We start from the raw sequence: 6000 nt of genomic DNA, 5'->3' as shown, positions 1-6000 counted from the left end.
GGCTTGTGGGACCAGGAGCTTGTGGGGGCAAGAGTGGGCGTGGCTTGAATGCCAGAGGAGGAGCCCTCCAAGGTTCTGGGATCAACAGTGGCCCCGCAGTGCTGGAGTGGATCCTGGGGAGCGGGGAGGAGCCCCCTCCTCTGCATTGGAGCCGGTAGCCTCCTTCCTGCCCTACCAGCCCGATCCTTCCTGTTCCCCCAGCCCGACGCAGTACCACCTCCTCCAAGCCTTTGCTCTTACTGTCCCCCAGCCCCAGGACACATACTGGACACATAAGGAAACAGGAAACAGGACCAGACCGGAGAGGTGAAATGCCCTCTTCTGCCCCCAGCCCCTAGGGAGTAGAGGAGCCTGGCAGCAGGAGGCTGGCTCACTCGACAGCTAGGAAGGGGAAGTGAAGCTTTTTATAACTGGAGATAATTAATTGGTTGTTGTCTGTGACTCATTACTCTAATACTGCCAATTAAGGACTGGGTAGGACAGAAGACAGTTCTCACGCTGTCCCCCAGGGCCCCCTGAAGACTGCGTGTCGGGGCAAGGTAGCACAGTGTCAAAACCAGCTTCTCATGTAGCAAGAGGCATACAGGTTGGCTACCTGGAGAACCTTCCCGGCCCAAGACAATGAAGGAGACAGACAGCGACCGTCAACTCTCTTGGATTTCTATGGTACATTTGCCTTTCGAGGGCTGTTTTAAGCTCGTTTGACCCCTCCATCTCACAGAGAGGGCTCCAGGAAGAATAAGTGATTTATTCAGGCCACAGAGTTGGAGGCCCGGCATGCGCTGCCCTCTGCTTGCCTACCCAGGCCTGTGCCCCCTCGTCTGCTCCACACCAGCAATCTTGTCTGGGATGCACCAGTTCCTTATTTCCTCAACAAGAACCAACACACCCAGGCCACCCAGGGTGCTCACTGCTGAGGCTCAGGAAAACCCCAGACAGGAGAGCTGGCCTGAGCTGATGTCTGAGAGTTAGTCCTGTCTAGTCTGATGGGGAAGTGTTCAAGGCACGGGATGCTGTGGGTGCCAGAGCTTCTTGTGTTTGGGAACTGAAAGCAATCTGGCCTCAGCGTGGCTCTGGTGTGAGGAGGGGTGGTTGTTGCTAGGTGGCCTGAGGCTGTGCTGGGAAGCCTGCTCCCCGTCCTGGGCGGAGGGGGCGCTGCCAGACTCAGGCTGTGCGAGGACCAGTCTCCTTAGGTTGTGGGGAGCGTAGAGGTGCTGGAGTGGAGGCGGGGGAACAGGGAGCCAGACAGCAGGGCAGAGGCCTCACCTGGGGGAGGCATATGCAGGTTCCTGGCGAAGGGAGGGATTCACTTGGAAGGTGTAATCAACAGACTGGCTGTGGAAGAGATTGAGGGAGTCCCATATGATGCCTCCCAGCACCCCATGATTTCTCGCCTAGCCGGATGAGGCCATTCCAGAGACAGAAATGGGAAAGCGTGCTGTGCCCGGGGCTGAGTGGGAGGGGAGAGTGGTCCCCATTAGAGTCCAGGAAGTGCACAGTGGGGGTGGGACACAGACAACGAAGTCTCCCCACCACCAGTGGCCTGTCTACTATGACCAGAGCCCCTGCAGCCATGCAGGAAGACCCCTGTGGGGGAAGTCCATCATTAACCCCAACACACCCCACCCCTCCCAAGATCACCTCACCCTTTCATAGCACTGGGCCTGTGCTCAGGCTGCCCTCTTACTTGGAATGCCCCTCCTCTCTTCACCTCTCAAGGCTTTTATGGCAAATGCCTATTCCTCTAAGAATTAGCCCCCTTAAACCAAAAAAGAACCAGGCCCCCTCCCCTGGGCTCCCGTAGCACCTCTGGCCTGGGCTGCCCACACGGACTGTGACTTTCTTTGTCTCCCGGGGAGGGTTGCCATGATGATAAGAAAATCGGAGATGATGATGTTGCATCCTTGAGAGAGAGGGGAGGCCGGCAGAGCCCCGGTCCGTCGCAGCGCACGGAGCGGCGGATTTGTCGCCGCAATAAAGCCATGCCGTCTCTGCCTTCGGGAACCCCGCCGCTCCACCCAGCTCCTCCCTGGCTGTGCCGAGGGTGCCTGGAGTGGCCATGCCACACTCCAGGGGAAGCGGCTAACGTTCCGTGACCTCCTTGAGTGTCTGCTTAGGGAGCCTGGGAGAGGCAGGAGATGATAGGGGGCGCAGCCAGCCAGCAGCCTGTGGCCCTGGCAGGGCTCTCTGAGGGCCCGGGATAACCCCCGCGAAGATCCCCCAGCTCTTCCACTCCTACCTCCCCGTGGGCTGATGTAACCCACAGGATGGATGCAGAGAGGTGGGCTGCTCCAGGCTGGGCCTGCTTTCATCCTACCGCCTCATGAGCCGCTCTCAGTGCACCCCAGCAGAAGCAAGGGTCTGAGACAGAGGCCTAACTGCCTGGCTCTCTGTAGCCCAGAAAAATCAATCCGGCCTCTTAGGCTGTCAAGAGCTGGCTGGGGGTGGGGACTCTGATCCCTTTCCCCGCTTGGCCCTAATGCTATAATACATCTCAAACCTCCCCAGGCCACCCCCTCCCCCAAATCTCCTGGGTCAGGGCCAGAGTAATCCTGCCGGGGCCTGCCTGTCTCTCCTCTCCCCTGCCAGGCTTAGAGGATAACATGAGGTCTTATCCCCACTTTATTTGTTTTATTATTTTATTTTTATTTATTTTTAATTTATTTTTTTATTTTTAATGTTATTTTTTTTCCCACTCCCCATTTTAGGAATGGGAAAACTGGAGATCGGAAGGCGCCCCTCTGCCCTCTCCCCGCCCCCTTCCCAGCTGACATCTCCCAGGCTTTTCTGGCACATCAGTCCTCCCATTTGGCACGTGGCGAGGGTAAAACAGGCTGATGACAGGAGGATGTGGCATGCCCGAGACCTAGCCCGCACGAGGGCGGACTCTGTGGGTAGGCACCCCTCAAGCTCTCTCCCGTCTCTGCAGGGCTGCGTGGTGCTGAGGACCTTAAAGCAGGGCGGGGACCCCGGGGGCGGCGTAGGGCGCGGAGCTCAGCCATGAGGAAGGCGCTCCAGGCAGCGCCCACCCGGGGGGAAAGGGCTGCTCTGGGACAGACCAGAAAGCCTAGAAGCAGTGCACGCGCACCATGAACACAGAAGTGATGGCAGACTTCACGGACCGTGCAGGGACAGCTGAGGTATCCATTTGGTGGAAGTAAAATTAGATCTCTGCCTCTTACCTCACACCCAAATACATTCCAGATGGATTAAAATGTATGTTTTTTTCTATTTTTAAACTCCTCTTTTCTATTTAGGAAGCACACATTTGTTGAGAAAATTCAAACAACTTGGAAAGAGGTAAAGTAGAAGGAAATCTAATCTTAACGCTTGAGAGAAATGGCTTTCCAGCCTCTCTCCGTGCGCGCATACGTCCGCGTGGAGCCGTAGACAGAGGCGGACAGAGAGCTGGGCGCATTACAGATTTGAATGTAAACAACGAAGCCAAGAAACTACCAGTATAAAATAGGAGTCAGATGTATAACCTTGGCCTACCTTTCTTAAACACAATACCAAAGGCAAAACCTATAAAGGGAAAGAGGGGTAGATTTGACTACATAAAAATTAAAAAAAAATTTTTTTTAAATTTTATTTATTTGAGAAAGAGAGTGTGTGAGAGAGCACGAGTGGGGGAGGAGGGGCAGAGGGACAAGCAGACTCTCCGCTGAGCGTGGAGCCCAATGCGGGGCTCGATCCCAGGACCCTGAGATCATGACCTGAGCTGAAGTCAGACACTTAACCGACTGAGCCATCCAGGCACCCCGAAAATTTAAATTTTTATACAAAAAGCATAATAAATAAAAGTAAAATCAAATAAGAGAAAATATACAGTATAGATGAAGGTAAATACCCTCACATAGAAAAAGCTTTTATACGCCCATAGGAAAAGAAGCTAGTTCCCCCAAACAGAAGCTGCCGAGCTCTGTGCCTTCATACTTCTGCCCCCTCCCTCTGCCGCAGTCCAGGCTCGCTGACCTGTCATCCCAGCAGGCCCATTCCTTCCAGCTTTGCTGCAGGCATCCCCTCCTCCAGGAAGCCCTCCAGACTGTCCCTCCTCCTGTAATTGGCTGTGTGCTCCTGAGCAGCCCATGCCTGCCCCATTCATCACACTGATCCCTAGGATTGGAATTGCCTGCTGTCTGCTCAGTCATCCATGGGGGTCACTCAGAGGGGATTCCAGGTCTCACTCACCTCCCACTGTGCAGGGCTCAGCACATGTGTCTAGGGTGACTGGAAGAGGTTGGTGGCAAGGACACGGAGGGGAGCGGCTGGGATTTGGTTTGGTATGGGGTGTGAGGTAGGGGGTCTAATTTTTTACCAAATGGATGTCTAGATGTCCCAACACCATCTGTTGAATTCTCCATCCTTTCTGTACTAATTTACCAAGTCGTAATCCTGTATCCTTGTTTCCAGGCTATCCCCCTTCTTTGGGCCTCAGTTTCTCCATTTCGGAATTAGATCTGTAGAGGATGAGGCGAAGCGCTCTCTCAACTCTTTTCTAACTGAAATGCCAGGGTTCCTGGCCTGGCACTGCCTATGACTCACCTGGTGACCTTGGGCCCGGCCTTGCCCCTCTGAGCCAACTTCCTCCTTGGTCAGACAAGGCTAATTACCTGTCCTGCTTATTGTTGCTCTGGGATAGTTGGAGGTGCTGGAGGCGCTCAGACCTGGGTGTGGATTCTGGCTTCACTATTAGGGTTGCCCTGTGTGGCCTTGGGCAAGTCACTTGCCCTCTCTGAGCCCCACTTCCCTCTAACTGTAGCGCCTGCTTTGCAGAGCCAAGAGAAGAGAGGATGAGAGGAGCCGGAGCCGGCGGAGGGCTCAGGAGCACCGGGCCCGCTCTGTGAAGAGCTCCCGCAGGGCTCTGTCCTCCCGCCGCCAGCAGGGCGGGGCTGGGAGCGGCCCGGGGCAGCTGCTGTACCAGGGTCTCCTTCCTTCCTCCGGGCCTGCTGCTAGGACCGCAGCCCGCAGAAGTGGGCCGGCCCTCTGCCCCCTGCCGGCCCTGGCAGCCCGCCCTGGGCTGGGGGCAGGTGAGCTACCGGCCGTCCTCAGGAGCAGCCGGAAAAAACTGGGCGTAGAGCAGAGGGCGGGGGACGTCTTGATCGATGTCTTTGCGTAATTAAAGGGCTGTCAGATGCGAAATGATAATTATAGGAACGACCGTGGATTTGGCGACTTCCAGCTTACATCTGCAATCACGTGCGGGCCTGGCAGCCCTCCCGTGAGGTGGAGGTGATGTCATCCCCGCGAACAGAGCAGGAAGCGGCTGTGGGATAAACACGTGTCTTCTCCAAGGCCACCCATTTAGTAGGTGGCCAGTCTGGGGTCCGAAGTCAGTGTCGCCGGGCTCCCAAGGCAGGGTGCCTGTATCCGGCTGCTTGGAAAGGAAGGACGTTCGGTGCAGAGGGAGAGGGCCCGTCCCTGTTGCTGCAGGAGCAGAGGTAGTCTGTGCCCCGGGGTGACAGGTGGGGAACACGAGGCCAGCACCCAGCGCCGTCTCCGCCATCCTGTGACTCTGAAGTCTGGGGCCCAGCCAAGACTGGAAGGCTGGCTTCTGGACCCTGCGGGGCCCTGGGAGTGGGAGCGGTGTCTGTGTGCATCCTGGCCTGGGGCTGCGGCAGCATGGGGACGGCCGGGGCCTGAGCCGAGCAGCAAGCTTGCAGGGCCTGGGCCCACACTTCCTGGGCAGGGCTGGGAGTGTGGCTGCGGCCAGGCCTTGGGACTGTGAGAGCCCCCCCACCCCACGCTGCTTAATAAGCTCTTTCAGCACGTTTTTCTCCGAATGCAGAAGGCTCTGGGGTGGGCGGGACAGAGGCGAGGAGGGGTGAGGAGAAGACGTGACAATCAGCAGGAGACAGTGAGGAGGAGCAGGGGCCTCTGGGAAATTGGCACACTGTTGCTTGGTGTGCGGGATGAAGGGAACGGTCTTCCTGGAGGGTGGGGGCAGGCATGGGAGGAGATGAGGCGGGGCTGCGGGGCTGGATGCCCTAGCCTCTGGGG

At 56.9% G+C, this 6000-nt stretch overlaps 1 protein-coding gene across 6 annotated transcripts in view; it reads left to right on the top strand.

Moving 5' to 3' along the window:
- GDPD5 (glycerophosphodiester phosphodiesterase domain containing 5) overlaps positions 1 to 6000 on the top strand; it is an 82459-nt gene that overhangs the window by 44864 nt on the left and 31595 nt on the right. The window contains exon 1 of one of the 6 annotated variants that reach the window (XM_032427190.1): positions 5191 to 5441. The exons of the other annotated variants lie outside the window; for them this stretch is intronic. The gene's annotated coding sequence lies outside the window, so the exon portion shown is untranslated. Of the gene's footprint in view, positions 1 to 5190; positions 5442 to 6000 lie in introns of those variants that run through there. 6 annotated transcript variants of the gene reach the window in all.

This window comes from Phoca vitulina, unplaced genomic scaffold (genome assembly GCF_004348235.1).
Source record: "Phoca vitulina isolate PV1807 unplaced genomic scaffold, GSC_HSeal_1.0 scaffold36, whole genome shotgun sequence".
Lineage (NCBI taxonomy): Eukaryota > Metazoa > Chordata > Mammalia > Carnivora > Phocidae > Phoca > Phoca vitulina.
This window is presented reverse-complemented; position numbering and strand designations above follow the sequence as displayed.